The following is a 19,791-nucleotide window of genomic DNA, read 5'->3' on the forward strand; positions in this document are numbered from 1 at the left end:
GCAACCTAAAACGTCTTTTAGAAAATTAATTTTTAAAGCATTTGTTACCTGATGATCACCGTAGTGCAGAGGGGTCCGAATCCTGGCGAGACCATCAGAAAAAATTTTCAGTGGTAGTTTACCCCTCCTAATGGTTGCATCATTTGTGAGGTACTATGCCATGAAAAACTTCTCTCCGAAGAGGTGTCACAGAATTGCAATTTTGTTATTGCTATGACACTGAAAACCTGCGTTGGAATCCTGGCGTTAACAAGAGAAAAAAGTTTAAGCGATGGATATCACCCCCAAATGCTGCCAACATTTGTGAGAGACTATGGAATTTAAAAAAATGGTATGGTAGCCATTTCAAACTTCTCCCAAAACAGGTGTCGGATCGGACTCGGCTATAAAAAGGAGACCCCTTATCAATAAAAACGTGAATCGGACAGCAATCATTGATATGTGAGAAGTCTGCCCCTGTTCCTTAATGGAATGTCCATGGACACATTTGCATTTTTGATCAAAACAATCAGTACTAAGGGTCAAATTCAAATCCACACAGATTTATTTGGGATGCAAACTTCTAAAATATCTAGAGATCCTTCCTGTATCAATTTGTGGGTAAAGAACTTTTATTGATGTCCTACTTTGTCCCAGATTCCTGTTTTTTCCAAACACTCGTCCTTTAATTAGAGTACAATATAGACCCAGTCGCCCAATATGACAGTTTGGTGTCACTTTTATTGGGAGGAGGGGGACGGCAGCAACGCTACGCTATGCTCTACTGTCAAAAACCTTTTATATGAGAACTTTATAGCCGCTATCTACATGTCCTTTTAAAGGACTGGATATTACCCAGATACTTGCATCCATACTTTACGGTCACTGGCCTTTCATTTAAGTCCCACATTGTCCCGATGGATCTAAATGTCCTATTTAGGGGTACTTAGTGGATGGGGGATAGGGCGGTCTCTAGGCTCTTTGTCACAAAATTGTATACCAGATTTCCAATCTTCTCTGTAAGACACTTTATTTAATACCCATTTCATATCGAAGGACAACATGTCATTTTTGCGATTTTTGGGGATTGGCGGTTCCCAATTTTTATATCAGGTATGTTTTTATATCAGGTATGTAACCATATTACCCAGTCAGTAAAAATGTGGTTTTAGCCCTCTATTTGCTCGTAAAATGCTAATTTTCCACTAACGAACAGGGGCAAACTTCTCACATATCAATGAATACAGTCCGATTCAAGTTTAAGCTCAATGATAGGGGGCCACCTTTTTATAGCCAAGTCCGAATGGTGTGCCACAGTGCGACACATCTTTGGAGAGAAGTTTTATATGGCATAGTACCTCACAAATGTTGCCAGCATTAGGAGGGGAAAATCACCGCTGAAAATTTTTTCTGATGGTCTCGCCAAGATTCGAAACCAGACGTTCATCGTCATATGCGGACATGCTAACCTCTGCGCTACGGTGGCCTCCCATTTGAGAGTAAAAACGAATTTGATATCTAATTTTGCACCCAAGTGCTTGGGGGTACGCCCTAAATCAACCCCCTTAACTGAACTTACTTTCGGATTATGCCAATATGGAGCTCAAATGAATGGTATCTGGGATTAAGGAACGATTTTGATATCTATTTTCAGGCAAAGTGCCGATGGCTACCCCAGCACCAAAACATCTTCTAAACGGTTTATTTTTACCAACCATGGCAGTATGGAGCTCAAACTAAAGGGATTTGAGAGTGGAGCACTATTTTGATATCCATCTTTGAGTTAAAATGTCTGAGGTACCAATCTTCCCCTTAAAATCACTTCTCATTACCCTAATTTTGAAAAATAACAGATCTCTGATAACAGATCAGTAGACCAATCACGACAATATAGAGCCCAAATAGCCAAAAGCTATTTGGGATAGAAATTGATTGATTTTCGGGAAATTGATATTCATTTTCGGTACAAAGACCCTTGGTTCCACCCCACCGTCAAAGAAAACTACAAGATCACCGAAATTGGAGAAAATTTACTGCCTAATATTGAAAGCTTGTGCCCCTGTAGACATGGACATGGGGAGAGCTATCCTCAAGATATTTTCCGCCATAATCATTATGCGAGATTCTTAAGTACGTGGCCATATGCCCAATCGAATAGTGTCTGGTTATAATTGTCGTAGTAGTACTCTGTGTCATTTTAACAAAGGCCAGCAGTTCTCTCATTCATTTCCGGTCGACCGTAGGGCTAAACTAAGTAAGTACTCGTAAGCTCGAAACAAAGGGACAAAATTAATATACCCCTCATGCGCGAATGAGTATAGTCATTTTCTTAGTATTCCCAATATCTCCACACTAGGTTGTACTAATGTCTTTGATAATAATGTCTTTTTTAAATAGGTAATATTAATATCTATCATATCCTTGTTGTCTATGTGCGTGCTTTTCCTTTCATCTGTTTTTGTTTCATTTGTAATATGCCAAAACGACACTTAAAAGTGACACCGTCTAAAGTTGTGACACTCCTTGGTGGCATGCCACAAAAAGCTGTTACCTCATACGTGTAAGCATGGCTAACAAGGTGTCATAACAAGGGGGATGTCCCTGTTTTTAAAGTGCCAGAAAAAAAAAGGAAAGTACACTGCAACTAATGGGGAATATTTACAAAATCAACCTACCGCTGTTGTTCATGCAACATACTAATGTGTATGCACTATGTGTAATATAAAGTAATAACAAACTGTGTCACTCTCGAAGTCTGCTCTAGGGCGCAAGAACTATGTGACACGACTTTTCTCACATTTGCTACAAGTTTTTCAACTTCATTTTCTTCCTGGCTGGAGTAACTGGAGCGGTTGAAAAGCAAGAGTTTCATGACACCAGGAAATATAGGTTTTTTTGTAACACTTAACCTAACGATGAGGTAGTATACTAAGATGGTCATGCTTTTTGTAACAGCTCGAGCTCTTTTCCCGGCATCTCTTTTTAGGCAAAACAAAAAGTAAAATGAAGAGATAGATTTATATGGAAGCTGTATCGATTCAGATCATAATAAACACATATGTTGATGGTCATGAGAGGATCCGTCGTACAAAATTTCAGGCAAATCGGATAACAATTGCGCCCTCTAGATGCTCAAGAAGTCAAGACCCAAGATCGGTTTATATGGCAGCTAAATCAGGTTATTGACCGATTTGAACCTAAATTAGCACAGCTGTTGGAAGTCATATCGAAACACGTCGAGCAAAATTTTATTCCAATCGGATGAGAATTGCGCCCTCTAGAGGCTCAAGAAGTCAAGACCCAAGATCGGTTTATATGGCAGCTATATCAGGTTATTGACCGATTTGTCACAGTTGTTGGAAGTCATATCGAAACACGTCGTGCAAAATTTTATTCCAATCGGATAAGAATTGCGCCCTCTAGAGGCTAAAGACGTCAAGAAACAAGATCGGTTAATATGGCAGTTATATCAGGTTATGAACCGATTTGAACCATACTTGGCACAGTTGTTGGATATCATAATAAAACGCGTCGTGCAAAATTTTATTCCAATCGGATAAGAATCGGATGGAAATACCAAGCTACGAAAATAGTAAATCGCTTGACTAACATTTTAACAATATAAGTGTCTTTATCTGAATCCCATATGAACTTTATTGGTCTACGGATTTAAGTATTCTAAGTAAGGTGTACTCCTTTCTTAGAATACTTTATTTAAGCCCGATATTCTCATGATATATGATTTAGGGGTGTTTTGGGGGGTGAGGTGGTCCCTCAGCCACTTGGCTCTGAAAAACTATCAGCATCGTGCTCTTTTTTCAAATACCATTTATTTAAACCACATATGGTCATTGGTTTAGGGGAGTTTACACGATAAGGCGTCCACCAAACACATGGCCCCAATATAGGTTATCAAATTCGTTTTGTAATCTCAAATACCTCTCATTTGAGCCACATATTGACATGGTCGAAAATTTTTTTTCTTTTGGGGGTGTATTGGGGAAGGGTGATGCCCTAAATACATGGGCCTTCATTTGGATATCAAATTCGTACTCTACTTCCAAATACCTTTATTTGAGCCCCATTTTGCGATGGTCACTAAAAAATTGCTGCTTGTGGGGTATTTTCGGAAAGGGGTTGACCCCCAGAAAATTGGTCCCGAAAGTGGGTATCAATTCTTGCTCTACCCCCCAATACCTTTCATTTAAGCTCCACATTGACATGGTCGGTAAATATGCCAGATTTAGGGGTGTTTTGGGTATTGGGGTGGTCGCCCAAACATTAAGCCCGGAAAATATATCAGCAACGTGATCTATTCTCATATATCTATATATCACTTTTTTGAACCCCATATTGCCATTGGCCTCAAAATTGGATATCAAATTCGTTTTCTAATCTCATTTAAACTCCTTATTGCAAAAGTCAGCAAATATGTCCGGTTTGGGGTATGGGCCCTAAAAACTATAAATATTTAGTACCACTCTCTTTAAGACCCAAATTGTCTTGGTGAGCAAATACGTCCTATTTGGGAGTTGTTATGGTGGTGGGACGTTCCCTAAACGGTTGGTCCCTAATGTTGATATCATTCGTGGTCTACTCTCAAATACGTTTAATTTAAGGCCCATATTTCCATAGTCGGCAAACATGACCGGCTTGGGGGGTGTTTTGGGGGATCGGCGGCCACTCTGTGAGTTGGCCTTGAAAATGTACATCGTATTCGTGTTCCACTCTAAAAACCTCTTATTTGAGCCTCATATTGCAAAAGTCAGCAAATACTTACTATTTGGGTAGTGTTGTGGGGGTGGGGTGGCCCCATAGACACTTTTCCAAATATTGATATCAGATTCGTCAATTACTCCCAAAGACCTTTCATGTGAGTCCCATATTGCTATGGTCGCAAATTTGTCCCCTTTGGGGGATGTTTTTGGGGAGAGGCGGCCGCCAGACACTTGGTCTCATATTTGGATATCAAATTCGAATTCTACACTCAAATACCTTTGATTTAAGCCCCATATTCCCATGGTAAGTACATATGTCCTGTTTGGGGGGTGTTATGGGGGAGGGGTGGACCCCCCGAAACGTGGTCCCACATTTGGCTATTAGATTCGTTTTCTTCTCGTAAATACCTTTCATTTGAGTCCTAAATTGCTATGGTCGGTAATTATGTCCGATTTAGGGGTGTTTTGGGGATTGGGGTGGTTCCCCTAACACGTGGTCCCCCTAACACGTGGTCCGACAGTTGGATATCAGATATGTTTTCTTATCCTAAATACATTTCATTTGAGTCCCATATTGTCGTGATTGGTCTAAATATATGTTTGGTAGGTTTCGGGAATGGGGCGGTCCCCCTAGGTACCCATCCGAAACTTGGATATCAAATTTTTATTTTTATTTATTTATTTTATTTTTTTTTACTATATGAAATCACACAAAATTTCGCTTAAATCGCACCACCCATCTTCGAGATCTGGCGTTTCTGAAAATTAGGGTAAGGGGGAGGGTCCGCCCCCCTTCAGATATCAAAAAATTTAGTGCTCTATTTTCACCACGGGATCATTATGCACCGTCTGTGAAAATTTCAAGAAAATCGGTTTCTGAGTTTATAAGGAACACACAAACAAACAAACACAAATTGTTTTTTATATATATACGAAGATTACAAACGGCGTGCCGCCCACTTTGGGGCAGAACTTTTTACATGGCTTAGTACCTCACAAATGTCGCAGAAAGGCGATAACCACCGCTAAATAATTTTGTTTTTTTATGTTCTCGTTAGGAATCGTACCCAGGCGTTCAGAGTCATAGGCGGATATGCTAACACCTGCGCTACGATTGCTTCTAAATGCTTGTGTATCTCATCAGAAATCGTTATTATGTTACTGGTAGCGTTACCAAAAGCCATGGTAGTCCCATCCAAAAAAACTGCAACAAAATCTGAAATGGTTCGGCAGGTGAAGGCTCGAAAGCCCGCCACCATTACTGTTGTAGACCATGGAGGTACCAGAAAGACTAGGCACTTTCATATGAAGCACTTTCCCCACACAGTGGCGTTCGAATTCACCGGATGAATTTTGCTATTTGGTCGTTTTAGAGAGCAAGGTAAGGACTACACAAGTTAAAACATGTTAAGTTCTGGCGGGCCGAATCTTGGGAACACATACCATGGATCCTGCCAAAAATGTATACAAACTGAACTTAGTTGAAGGCCATAATTTTACTTTGCGTTCTAAATTTCTGTCAATCCAGGCAAAAATGAAAGCTTCTAGGAGCAGTAGAAATGCTAATCAGGAGATGGATAGATATGGAATCTATATCAGATTAAACACTGATTTGAAAAAAAAAAAAAAAAAAATAGTATGAACGTTGGAAGCCATAGTAAAGCAGTACGTGTAAACTTTCAGCCACATGGGCTAACAATTGGTGCTTCTGTTGTATCAAGAAGTCAAATCGGGTGTTCGGTTTACATGGATTATGCACCGATTTGGGCCATACTTAGCACCACCGTTGTAAGTCCTAACAGAACAACATAAGCAAAATTTCGGACATATCAGTTTAAAATTGAGGCTTCTGGCGCTCAAGATATCAAATTGGCAGATCGGTTTATATGGGAGTTATATCAGGTTATAGAGCGATTCGTACCATACTTGTCACCATTGTTGAATGTCATAATGGAACACAACGTGCTCAATTTTAACCCAATTGGATAACAATTGCGGCTTTCAGAGGATCGTAATGTCTAATCAGGAGATCGGCTTATATGGGAGCTATATCAGGTTACATACCGATTCGAAGAATACTTTACACGATTGTTGAAAGTCATAGCGGAACATAAAGTGCAAAATTTCAGTCCAATCGAATAATACTTGCCGACAATTTCGTTGAGATCTTTGCAAAGTCTTAAGACTTAAGTCTCGATTGTTTTCATAGAAGTAGGTACACTCGGTGGTGTAGAGTATGATGTAGTCGGTTCGCTTTACTTTTGCCTTTCCTTACTTGTTTTTGATGGACATCGTCTTTGCCTTAAAGTAGGCAATTTTTAAACATACAATTTGCGGGTAATTACAGATATTGCATGTTGGACATTCCCCATTTAAAGCATAAAAAACACACACACCCAGAGAGGGTTGAGTGAACGTTTTTCATTATAATGTGACAATGTCAAAATGCAGAAGGAATCAACCCAAGTTTACTTCCAACCCAATGGTAGGTGTGACTCCAAACACTCAAAGAAGGCAAACGGATGTGGGCAAACATATGATGAATTGTTGACATATGTTAGCGGAAGATATATTTCAATGTATACTTCCTGGAATTGCATAATTTCTTATGTACTCCCCCACATGGAGTAGGAAAGGTAGATTTTATAACTTTTATGTGTTGACCATAACTGCTGTTTCGGGAATTTTCTTGCAAATTTGCTAGAATGCTTCATTTGACGGCTGAAAAAGTCAATAATTTTTTTTTAATTAATTCAGAAAACTTTAAAATGTTTAGTAAATTAGAATTTTGTCTAATTTCCTCAAATAGACTAGATTTTGAATGCAATCATAAAAAATTGAATTTTGGGGGAATTTTTTTTTTCAAATTTTGAATTTGCCATTTATACACGATTTATGTGAGACATCTCCAAAATTCCTCATATTATTACTAATGGTTATTTACCCTATAAATTTTGCAAATGTCATCCTGATCCTTGCAAAGGGTTGCACTCTTGAAATGTTCAATCGAACATGTTCAAACGCGGAACTTGATAAGAAAACAAAAAATTGTTGTAAAGGTAATTTTTTTAGTTTTTATCTTTTTAGCAACATTGGTTTTAACAGCTCTAACACGATTCGTGTTTTTTTCACTGTCAAACATCTTCAGTTTTGTCTTTAATTTAACCATGAATCCTCTTACAAACGAACGACGCTTGCAAATTAATGAATTTGATTATCAAAATGCGTGCTCTGTTAAGAGAGTTCATCACGCGCTTCTTCCATTTTATGGACGAAGCTGATTTTTGGCTCAATGGCAGAAATGTCGATTTTGGTGTGAAGATCAGTCAGAAACTTTGCAAGAGCTATCAATGCATTCAAAAGTAGTCACAGTTTGGTGGGGTTTATGGGCTGGTAGCATCATTGGACCGTACTTCTTCAAATATGATGCGAATCGTAACGTAGCTGTGGATGGTGAGCGCTATTGTGAGATGGCATCCAACTTTTTTTCCCAAAATGCATATGCTTGAATATGCAAGGAATACATTTTCATATCAACTTTTTACTATACTAAATACCGTTCATTTGATGCCCATATTGTCCCAATCGGTAGTTATATCCTGCTGGGGGGTTTTAATGTCAGATTTGTACTCTAGTTTTAAATACCTTTCGTTTGCTACTCATATTGCCCAGAGCGATAAAAATGTCCTTTCGTTTGATACCCATATTGCCCAGAGCGATAAAAGTGTCCTGTTGGGTGGAGTTTTTGGAGGTGGGCAACCCACCCCCCACCCCACCCTTAAGATGACATTTTTGTGCCAAGTACGTACTCTACTCTTAAGCACATACTCCTCTCATTTGATACCCATATTGCCCAAAGAGATAAAAGTGTCCTGTTGGGTGGTGTTTGTGGGGATGGGGGACCTCCCGACATTGAGGGTGAAATTATTATGGCAAGTTCGTGCTCTACTCTTAACTACCTTTCATTTGATACCCATATTCTTCCCTGTCGCAAACAATTCCGTTCGATGGGTTTTGAGATGGGGCGCCCATAGGTTAGTTGACCCCAAATTTTAAAACAATTTCGTGTTTTTTAGATACCATAAGGTGGCATACATAATTTCCACTAAATCGGTTCACGCATCTCCGTGTTCTGTCGTTTTTGAAAATTATGGTAAGGGGGAGGGTCCGCTCCCCTTCGCGGATATCACAAAATGTAGTACCCTATTTTCTTCGGAAATGTCATGAAAATCGGTTCAGCCGTTTTTGAGTCTATATGGAACAAACAAACAGACAAAGCGCAACAATTTCACTTATATATGATAGATGATACGGGATTACTATGGGCAGCACACAGGCTGGAATTTTAAGCTCCGCCTTGTGTGGGAAGCTTAGCTAAAAGCTACCGGGCGCGTCCACAGGTTGCGGATGGTGGAAAGCTCAGTTTTTATGGGGAGTAGCTGCAAATGCGGCCGCGGGCAGTCAGCGATTTTCGAGAGAAGAATCTCAGTGAGGAGTCAAATGACACTGGCTCTTAATGAAATACTCAGTGCCGATGATACTCGAGATGACAAGGCGAGTTGTTGGCGCCTTCATATAATCAATGGCCAGCATCAGCTTCTATCCCCAGGTTAGGGGCGGCTGAAGGCGAGCGTCGGATCTTGGAGCAAGTAGCTCGCCACAACGAGGGATACGTGTGCAATCCCACAAAACCCATACGGTTGGGGCGCTGGGCCAGTAACCCGCCCCGGAAAACTGAGAACTTCTGTGAGAAACAAGGGAATAGTAAAAACGGACCCCCCCCAACGTTGACGACCCACGCAAACGAAAAAAGGACCATGATTTGCAGATCTGCACCTGGGCTGTCCGCACTCTTTATAGAGAAGGTGCAGTATACGCGCTGGCGGATGTATTAGAGAAGTACAAGGCAGATATTACGGCCTTACAGGAAGTGCGATGGACTGGGAATGGCGTCACTACAACACCAAACGGTGACGAACTGTTCTATAGCTGCCATCACACGAAGCATGAATTTGGCTGTGGGTTTGTGGTTAGTCAAAGACTGAAACATCTTGTCTCCAGCTTTACTCCAGTGGATGAGAGGCTAGCCACTATCCGCATACAAGCCAAATTCTTCAACATCAGCCTTATTTGAGCCCATGCCCCGACGGAAGACAAAGACGAGCAGACTAAGGATATTTGCTACGAGCGCCTAGAGAGAGAATAAGACCGCTGCCCCCCCATGACATTAAAATCGTTCTGGGAGATTTTAATGCGAAAATAGGGAAGGAAGACATTTTTGGTTCAACAGTCGGAAAGTCGAGCCTCCACGAGATAACGTCTAGTAATGGCTTGAGGCTGATAGATTTCGTCGCGGTAAAAATCATGGTACTTAGTAGCACCAGATTTCAACAGAAAAATATTCACAAAGCCACATGGCTGTCATCCGAACAAAACACGAGAAACCAAAATTGATCACGTTGTGATAGATGGAAGGCATTCAACCAGCGTGTTAGATATACGATCGATCCATGGAGCGAATATAGATTCGTATCATTACCTTGTTGCAGCAAAGGTTCGCAACCGTTTGAACATGGCGTGGAAATTACGACCTGACACTGCACGAAAGCTAGACATTGAAAAGCTGCAAACACAACAGATGGCAGCGGCATACTCCACTCGACTGACCCAACAGTTAGATGAAAGTACTCCTTGTTCCGATGAGATAATGGGGCAGTGGCAAACAATTGCCCACTCCATGGAATATGCCGCAAAATCTGTACATAGGTACCGGAAGCCTCCTCCAAGAAACTCATGGTACGACCAGGAGTGTCGAGATGATATTGTAGCCAAGAATGCGGCATATAGAGCAACCCTGCAATCAGTAGCAACGCGCCAGACGAAGGAAAGGTTTTGGGAGAAAAGGAGAGAGGAAAAACATCTATTCCGCAGAAAGAAAAAGGAAATGGAAAGACGTGAGTGTGAACAAAATGAGATGCACAGGAGTCAGATTGAAGTCCGGAAATTCTCCCAAATAATTAAACATCAAACCGATGACTTTGGTGCAGGCACATTCAACTGCAGAGACAAAGAAGAAAATCTGGTAACTGACACAGATAACATGCTAAGGATATGGAAAGAACATTTTACCCAACTGCTAGTGTCCGGCGTTGGCGGCGAAGAGGATACCGCAGTATCAATCAATGTTGATGGTATAGAATGTTTACCTCCTATTCAGAATGAGGTCCAAGTAGCAGTAACCCGACTAAAGAACAACAAGGCAGCAGGAGCCGACGGGTTATCCGCTAAACTATATAAGACCGGAGCTGACAAGATAAGGCATATGCATCAGCTTATCTGCGCAATCTGGCTACAAGAACGTATACCCGATGATTCGAATTTCAGCATACTATATCCCTTACACAAGAAAGGAGACAAGACGGAATGTGCCAACTAATGAGGAATAAGTCTCATCCCCTTCGCATACAAGATACTCTCGAGCGTACTGTGTGAACGATTAAAACCTAAAGTCAATGAGATAATTAGGCCCTATCAAAGCGGTTTTAGACCTGGTAAATCCACCCTAGACCAGTTACTCACACTGCGCTAAATCCTGGAAAAGACCCGAGAAGGACAAATCAACACCTACCGTCTCTATGTTGACTACAAAGCCGCTTTCGATACTCCTTTATGTTCAAAGGTATTTCAAGCCATGTCTGAGTTTGGTATCCCTGCAAAATACATAAGACTCTGCAGGATGACACTTGCTGATACGCGTTCCTCAGTAAGAATAGGAAAGAATCTCTCCGAACCATTTAATGCCAAACGAGGTTTCAGAGGAGGAGGTTTTAAGGAGACATCCTATCGTGTGATCTCTTTGATATCCTGCTGGAGAAGACTATACGAGATGCACATGTAAATAGATATGGCACACTAATCACAAGAGAACACATGCTACTCGCCTATGCCGACGACATCGATATCACAGATCGGTCACCGGAAGTAGTAACTGCAGCCTTTCAAAGAATCGAAAGAGAGTCAGTGAAAATGAGTCTGGCGGTAAATGGAGATAAGACGAAATGGATGGTCTCAACTCCCAAAAAGCCTTACACAACCGAGCAGATACAGAAAATGGAAAAAGTAGGGAACCACAACTTTGAGACAGTCAGTAACCTTATCTACCTCGGTACCGCCGTAACCGAAACGAATGACACCAGTTTTGAGATTAAGCGAAGAATAATACTGGCAAACAGATGCTACTTTGGACTAAGTAAGCAGTTTAGAAACAAGGCCACCTCTCGACAGACGAAGATTACACTATACAAAACACTGATACTACCCGAGTTGTTATATGATTCTGAAGCATGGGTACTTGTGAAAGCAAATAAGGCAGTGCTTGGAGTATTTGAGAGAAAGATTCTTCGTAAAATATATGGACCAGTTTGCGTTAATGGAGAATATAGGCGATGTATGAACCATGAGCTATATGAGCTGTATGACGACGATAGCATAGTTACACGCATCAAAATACAACGGCAGCATTGGCTAGGTCATGTTGTCAGAATGGATAAAGAAGCTCCAGCAAAGAAGTCTTTTGTAGGCAAACACGGTGGTACACGCAAACCGGGAAGACCAAAAGCCCGATGGAAAGATCAAGTTGTGGGAGACACCTCGAAACTTGGTGTCAGAGATTTTAGAATGAGTGCAGAAGATCGAGGCGCTTGGAACGCTTTTCTACATTCGGCTAGTGGAACAAATATTCAGTCATAGCCAATTAAAGATTAAAGAAAGAAAGTACCCATGGGGCCGCCCCAACCCCAAAATTCCCACAAACAGACATATTGGACGTTCATTTCAATATGGGGCTCAAATGAAAGGTATTCGGGAGTAGTTTACAAATATGACACACAACATTAGGTCCAAATAATGAGAGGTCGCCCACTCCCAAATACAACCGAATGGACATATTAGCCCATCATGGTTATATGGAACTCAAATGAAACGTTTTAGGGAGTAGATTAAGAAAATTACATTAAAATTTACGTTCAAGTCTAGGTGGCGCTTTTCCTCCTAAAGATACGTTAAATGGGCTATTTGACCCATTACGACAATATGGGACTTAAATGAAAGTTATTTGAGAGTAGATAACGAATTTAATATGCAATTTTGGAGTCAAGTGTTTTGGGGTACGCCCTAAAGCACCCCCTAAACTGAACTTCGTTTCCGTTGGGAATATAGAACGAATTTGATATCTATTTTCAGTGAAAAGTGCGGGTTGTCGACTCAGCCTCAAAACGCGCTCCAAACGGTTCATATTTACCGGCCATGGCAATATGGGGCTCAAATTAAAGGGATTTGGAAGTGCATCACGAATTTGATATCCATATTTGAGTCGAAATGTCTGAGGTGCCATCCTCTCATCCACCCTAATGAGAACATTACCCTAAGGAAGAACATTACCACCAGGAACCGAGAAGGGACAAATTCTCACACATCCATGTGTGCTTTCCGATTCAAATTCAAACTCAATGATAAGGGACCTTTTTTTAAAGCCGAGTCCAAACAGCATTTCGCAATGCGACACCTCTTTGGGGAAAATTTTTGAAATGACCATGCATGGCATTATACCTCGCGAATGCCGTAAACAAAAAGAAGAGATAAACACCGCTTTGCCCGATGTTATCGCCAGGATTCGAACGCGTTTAGTGTCATAGGCTACAATGATATTAGAGTGTTAAAGAATGTGCAGCGGAGCGGGCCCGGTTCGGCTAGTTATCCATATAAATCAACCCGGCCAAAAAGTAATTGCGGATTTTTTAAAAGAAAGTAAATGCATTTTTAATAAAACTTAGAATGAACTTTAATCAAATATACTTTTTTTACACTTTTTTTTTAAGCAAGCTAAAAGTTACAGCTGATAACTGACAGAAGAAAGAATGCAATTACAGAGTCACAAGCTGTGAAAAAATTTGTCAACGCCGACTATATGAAAAATCCGCAATTACTTTTTGGGCAACCCAATACTTTATGGGGGCTCTAGTGTATTATTTGTTGTTATATTTCATTTATCAAGTCCTTGTTAGTTCGCAATTAATTTTCTAAAAATGGCAAGGTTTTAATGTATTACAATGCAAAAAAAAAAAACCAAACAACAAAAAATGGTGAATAGCAGACACTAAATATTTTTTCGCACGTATTTTCCATAACAATCGTTGCGTTATTTGGTTCATAATTTCTTATATTCATGAACTTAACCGGGGTATAAGGGACAAACAGCGCTTTGCTGTAGAGTAGATATTTCACGGCACCATCGAAATAAGTAATAAAAATAACACACATTTTGCACTCGCATTCTGCGAGCTATGCAAATATGTATTTTTAATGGCTTAATGTCATTGTTTGAATAGAGGTAGAATTTTCACACCCAAAATGGGTTGTCCAATTACAATGGTGTGAAGAATGCAGTGATTGTTTTATTGGAGGGTGGCATGCCATTGAAAACTATGAGAAGCATAATTTTGACCTAGTTTTGCCGGAAAAAGGGAGCAATTTTACATATATTGCTGAAGCTGGCGACGATTAAGTATGGAATATTAATGTCAAGGCAGTAGAAAGAGCAATTTGCATTTTTTATAGAACTACTAGTGTAGAGCACTCTTCTCTATGAACCCATTATATAAATTCGGAATAAATGATAAATTCGGTTTTTAGAGTGCATCCTTTATGAAGGACAATATGAAGCGAGTGCAACTAATATATGTCAATCTGCTTTATTTTTATCAGAAATTGCACGAGCAATTGTGAGGATTTGTTTCCACCAACCGGAAATATAAAAATTTTATTCCCCTTAATGTACCATTACTTTAAACGAGGCCACCGTAGCGCAGAGCTTAGCATGTCCGCTATGACGCTGAACGCCTGGTTTCGAATCCTGGCAAGACCATCAGTAAAAATTTTCAGCGGTGGTTTTCCCCTCCTAATGCTGGCAACATTTGTGAGGTACTATGCCATGTAAAACTTCTCTCCAAAGAGGTGTCTCACTGCGGCACGCCGTTCGGACTCGGCTCTAAAAAGGGGGCCCCTTATCAATGAGCTTAAACTTGATTTGGACTTCACTCATTAATATGTGAGAAGTTTGCCCCTGTTCCTTAGTGGAATGTCCACGGGCAAAACAAGCAAAAATGTCCCATATGTGGACAGTTCGGCCGGGCCGAATCGTATATACCCTCCACCAAGGATAGCATTTGTCGCGTTCTTTACCCGGTATCTTTTTTTAGGTCTACAAAGGTTTAAAGAAATTAATTGCTATGCCATTGGAGCTATACCAAACTATGGTCAGATTCGAACCATCGATCGAATTGAATGTTGGAAACCATAGTAGAACTCATTGTGTAAAATTTCAGCCAATTCGAATACGAATTGCGTCCTTTAGGGGCTCAAGGAGTAAAATAGGGACATCGGTTTATATGGGAGCTGTATCAGGCTATGGACCGATTCCGACCATATTTGACACGTATGTTGAAAGTCATGGGAGAATCCGTTGAACAAAATTTCAGACCAATCGGATGATAATTGCGCTCTCTAGAGGCTCAAGAAGTCTAGATCATAGATCGGTTTATATGGCAGCTATATCAGGTTATGGACCAATTTCAACCATACTCAGCTCAGTTGTTGGAAATCCCAACAAAACACCTCATGCAAAATTTCAGCCAAATCGGATAAGAATTGTGCGCTCTAGTGGCCCCTTTATGGCAATCCAAACTAACCTACACTGATAAGAAGTATTTGTGCAAAATTTCAAGCGGCTAGCTTTACTCCTTCGGAAGTTAGCGTGCTTTCGACAGACAGACGGACGGACATGGCTAGATCGACATAAAATGTCGGGTCTCAGACGAATATTTCGTGTAGTTACCAACAGAATGACGAAATTAGTATACCCCCCATCCTATGGTGGAGGATATAAAAAGGGATTAAGAAATGGGAATAGATATTTAATACAATAAACAAGTAGGTTAAGTTAGCTTTTAATGACAATTTGCAATCAAATTCACTTGGATACCACTGGAATAGGAGAATGAAGATGCCTTCTGGGTTCTCACTGAATCACTTTAAAATCCTCATAAAGGGCCATATTTGAAGCGTATTTTTTGTACTTTAGTGGTTTTTTTTTCTAATGTGGAATCGAGCTTAACCCATTAACGACGAATGGGTAGAAAAAATACCCAAGAATAGAGCTGCCTGAGAAAAATTCTAGTTCGATTTAGGAATGAGATATCCTAATGAAATGTGGAGAAGAAAGTTGCTTTCTAGTTCCTACCATTAAACAATACAGATTGCTTGAAAATGCCCAACAACTTGCGAAGGTTCATAGCCGCTTAATCAGACACTCACACAAAGAAATGAGAACCTAAAGTCTAACTCCTTCTGGCTGCCAGTGTGGGACACACACACAGCAGATGTTCTGTAGTCTCTACTTTATCGGAACTTGCAACCTTCAGTCTGTCAGCATGTTTTTCGCTCAGACAGTGACTTGTTATGACAGACGCAATGACTGAGATTTCCGTTCTAACCAGCGACTGTAAAGCTGTAGACGTCTTCAAGTCTAGACCAGACCGAATTATTTTTTTGAATGCCCACAAACATATGGCCAGGTCACATCATTCTGATGAGGACTAGCTGACCCGGGCCCGCTTCGCTGCGCCTTCTTTTACTTTATATGGAAAAAAAAGTTTCCTTGGAATATTTATTTTCGACAATTAAAGAGCTTTCAGTGAAATACCAAGCTAACTTGACTAACAGCTTCACAATATATTGGGTTGCCCAAAAAGTAATTGCGGATTTTTCATGTAGTTGGCGTTGACAAATTTTTTCACAGCTTGTGACTCTGTAATTGCATTCTTTCTTCTGTCAGTTATCAGCTGTTACTTTCAGCTTGCTTTAGGAAAAAAAGTGTAAAAAAGTATATTTGATTAAAGTTCATTCTAAGTTTTATTAAAAATGCATTTACTTTCTTTTAAAAAATCCGCAATCACTTTTTGGGCAACCCAATAAGTGCCTTTATGTGATCCCCATATGTTCTTTATTGGTCTACGAATTTGAGTTTGGATGTAAGGTGTACTCCATTCTTAAAATACTTCATTTCAGCTCGATATTCTCATGATATCTAACTTAGGGGTGCTTTCGGGGGTGAGGTGGTCCCCCCGACATTTGACCCTGAAAAAATATCAGCATCGTGCTCTTGTCTCAAATACCATTTAATTAAACCCCATATTGCCATTGGGGCATATAAACCGATCTTGGGTCTTGAGCCTCTAGAGAGTGCAATTTTGCACGTCGTGTTTTGCTATGATATCCAACAACTGTGCCAAGTATGGTTCAAATAGGTCCATAACCTGATATAGCTGCCATATGAACCGATCTTGGGTCTTGACTTCTTGAGCCTCTAGAGGGAGCAATTCTTATCCGATTGGAATGAAATTTTGCACGACGTGTTTTGTTATGATATCCAACAACTGTGCCAAGTATGGTTCAAATCGGTTCATAACCTGATATAGCTGCCACATAAACCGATCTTGGGTCTGCGCAATTCTTATCCGATTGGAATGAAATTTTGCACGACGTGTTTTGTTATGATATCCAACAACTGTGCCAATTATGGTTCAAATCGGTCCATAACCTGATATAGCTGCCATATAAACCGATCTTGGGTCTTGACTTCTTGAGCCTCTAGAGGGCGCAATTCTTATCCGATTGGAATGAAATTTTGCACGACGTGTTTTGTTATGATATCCAACAACTGTGCCAAGTGTGGTTCAAATCGGTTCATAACCTGATATAGCTGCCATATAAACAGATCTGGGGACTTGACTTCTTGAGCCACTAGAGGTCGCAATTATTATCGGATTTGCCTCAAATTTTGTACGACGGATCCTCTCTTGACCATCAACATACGTGTTTATTATCGTCTGAATCGGTTTATAGCCCGATACAGCTCCCATATAAATCGATCTCTCTATTTTTCTTCTTGAGCCCCCAAAGGGCGCAATTCTTATTCGAATTGGCTGACATTTTACACTGGTCTCCAACATATAATTTAATTGTGGTCCAAACCGGACCATATCTTGATATCGCTCTAATAGCAGAGCAAATCTTTTCTTATATCCTTTTTCGCCTAAGAAGAGATGCCGGGAAAAGAACTCGACAAATGCGATCTATGGTGTAGGGTATATAAGATTCGGCCCGGCCGAACTTAGCAGATATTTAAATTCAGCTCTTAAAAAATCACAAGAAAGCAGATATGTTGCTTTTCAGATCAAAGTATTTTGCTTTAAAAATTATTTCCATAAATGCCCACATAAATCTAACATTTTCGCATTCCATGTACGCTCGCACACGAGCTGTAACCATCAAAAGGATTGTGGGCTCTATTAAGTAAAATTTTTATGGCTGCCTCCGAATTTCGTCATGAACAAATGAGTCGTTAGTGTCTGAAAATGTCAAGTTTCTTCAAAACAGATGTTAAGTTTTTGGAGCAAAAAAAAAAGCAAGAATAAAGGAAGTAGAACTTGTGCGTGTGGCAATTATGGTTCAATAAAGTTATACGACCAAATAATATTTTGAAGGCCATCATAAAGACAAGGCTAATAGTTGCTTCAATGCTTGGAGGTTTGGTTGTTGATTCATTTTCATTGAATTATCCCATCAGCAGCTAGGTTCCGAATGGCAGGAGGTTCGGGGAAGAATCAAGGCCTATGACATAGTTAGTAAAGCAATCAAGTAATTTAGTATTTTGTTATGGTTTCTAGAATAATGGCTAATAGATTTATTAAATCTTACTTTGGTGCAGAAGGCCATAGGGGGTGTAGAATGGTTTCTAAATAAACTACAAATTGCGTGCTAGACGAAATAAATTATTGCACTTAAATGTAATTTAGGCGCATTTAACCAATTCATATGGAACAAATTCAATTCATAGGGAACAATTTGCCAATTACAGAGGAACTACAGGTAATGCTATTATCGCACATACTCGCACACACATACATATGCAACGACTACACACCTATGTACACCAACGCAAATTGACGCACAAAACACATTAAAACCACTTGAATACATTAAAAGAGCTTTTAATGTTTTATGCTAATTTTATGGCATTCGTTGGCATATTTTCCCAGGATCAAAAAAACATAAACTCACACACACTGACACTGACACTCACACGCATATACGTGTACATATGAATGTGTGTGCAAAAGCACTTGAAAATAGGGAATAACAAGCAACAGAATTCAGATGAGAACAACAATCATACTATTGTTTCCCATGTATTCCTTGTCCTTTTAGCGTTTCCTTATCCTCCCTTCGAATTGGCTCCTGTGCTAATGATGGCAGTGATGGTGATGGTGCCGGCGGTGATGATTATCCATGTGGCAGTTTTAAATAACAATAAAAATAAACTTAATTACCGAAACACATGCCATCACAAACTCGCACCAGACGCAGCACAGTGGGGGGAATACCAAAAAAAAGTTCTAAACCAAATTACCTTACTTTCTTAGACTAGAACCAGGAGGACCTGTACTTTGAAGACTGTAAAATCCATATGCTAACAAATAGGTGGATAGATTGTGGATCCTATGACCTAAGAGTAAGGGATAAGGTGGCACAGGGCACGCCACAGGGAAGACCATTGTAAATAGACCACTACGGATTCTAAGAGCTAAGGGCAGGCAGCGTATTTAGGATCGTAAAGAGCTGTTCGTATTAATTTTGCAGGGATACCACACTCAGACAGTAAAGCATAATATGGCACTGCACGGAAGCTGGACATTGAAAAGCTGCAAACACAACATATGGCAGCGGCATACTCCACTCGACTAACCCAATTGCTTGATGAAAGCACTCCTTGTTCCGATGATATAATGGCGCAGTGGCAAACTATTGCCCACTCCATGGAAAATGCTGCGAAATCCGTACTGGGGTACCGGAAGCCTCCTCCAAGAAACCCATGGGACGACCAAGGGTGTCGAGATGCTACTAAAGCCAAGAATGCGGCATATAGAGCAACCCTGCTATCAGTAGCAACGCGCCAGATGAAGGAGAGGTATCGGGA

The 19,791-nt window shown here is 40.3% G+C and overlaps 1 protein-coding gene across 3 annotated transcripts in view; it reads right to left on the bottom strand.

The window, feature by feature from the left end:
- LOC106094124 (uncharacterized) overlaps positions 1–19,791 on the bottom strand; it is a 322,459-nt gene that overhangs the window by 89,737 nt on the left and 212,931 nt on the right. The window lies entirely within an intron of this gene.

The sequence above is a fragment of the Stomoxys calcitrans genome, chromosome 5 (genome assembly GCF_963082655.1).
Source record: "Stomoxys calcitrans chromosome 5, idStoCalc2.1, whole genome shotgun sequence".
In the NCBI taxonomy this organism is placed as follows: Eukaryota; Metazoa; Arthropoda; class Insecta; order Diptera; family Muscidae; genus Stomoxys; species Stomoxys calcitrans.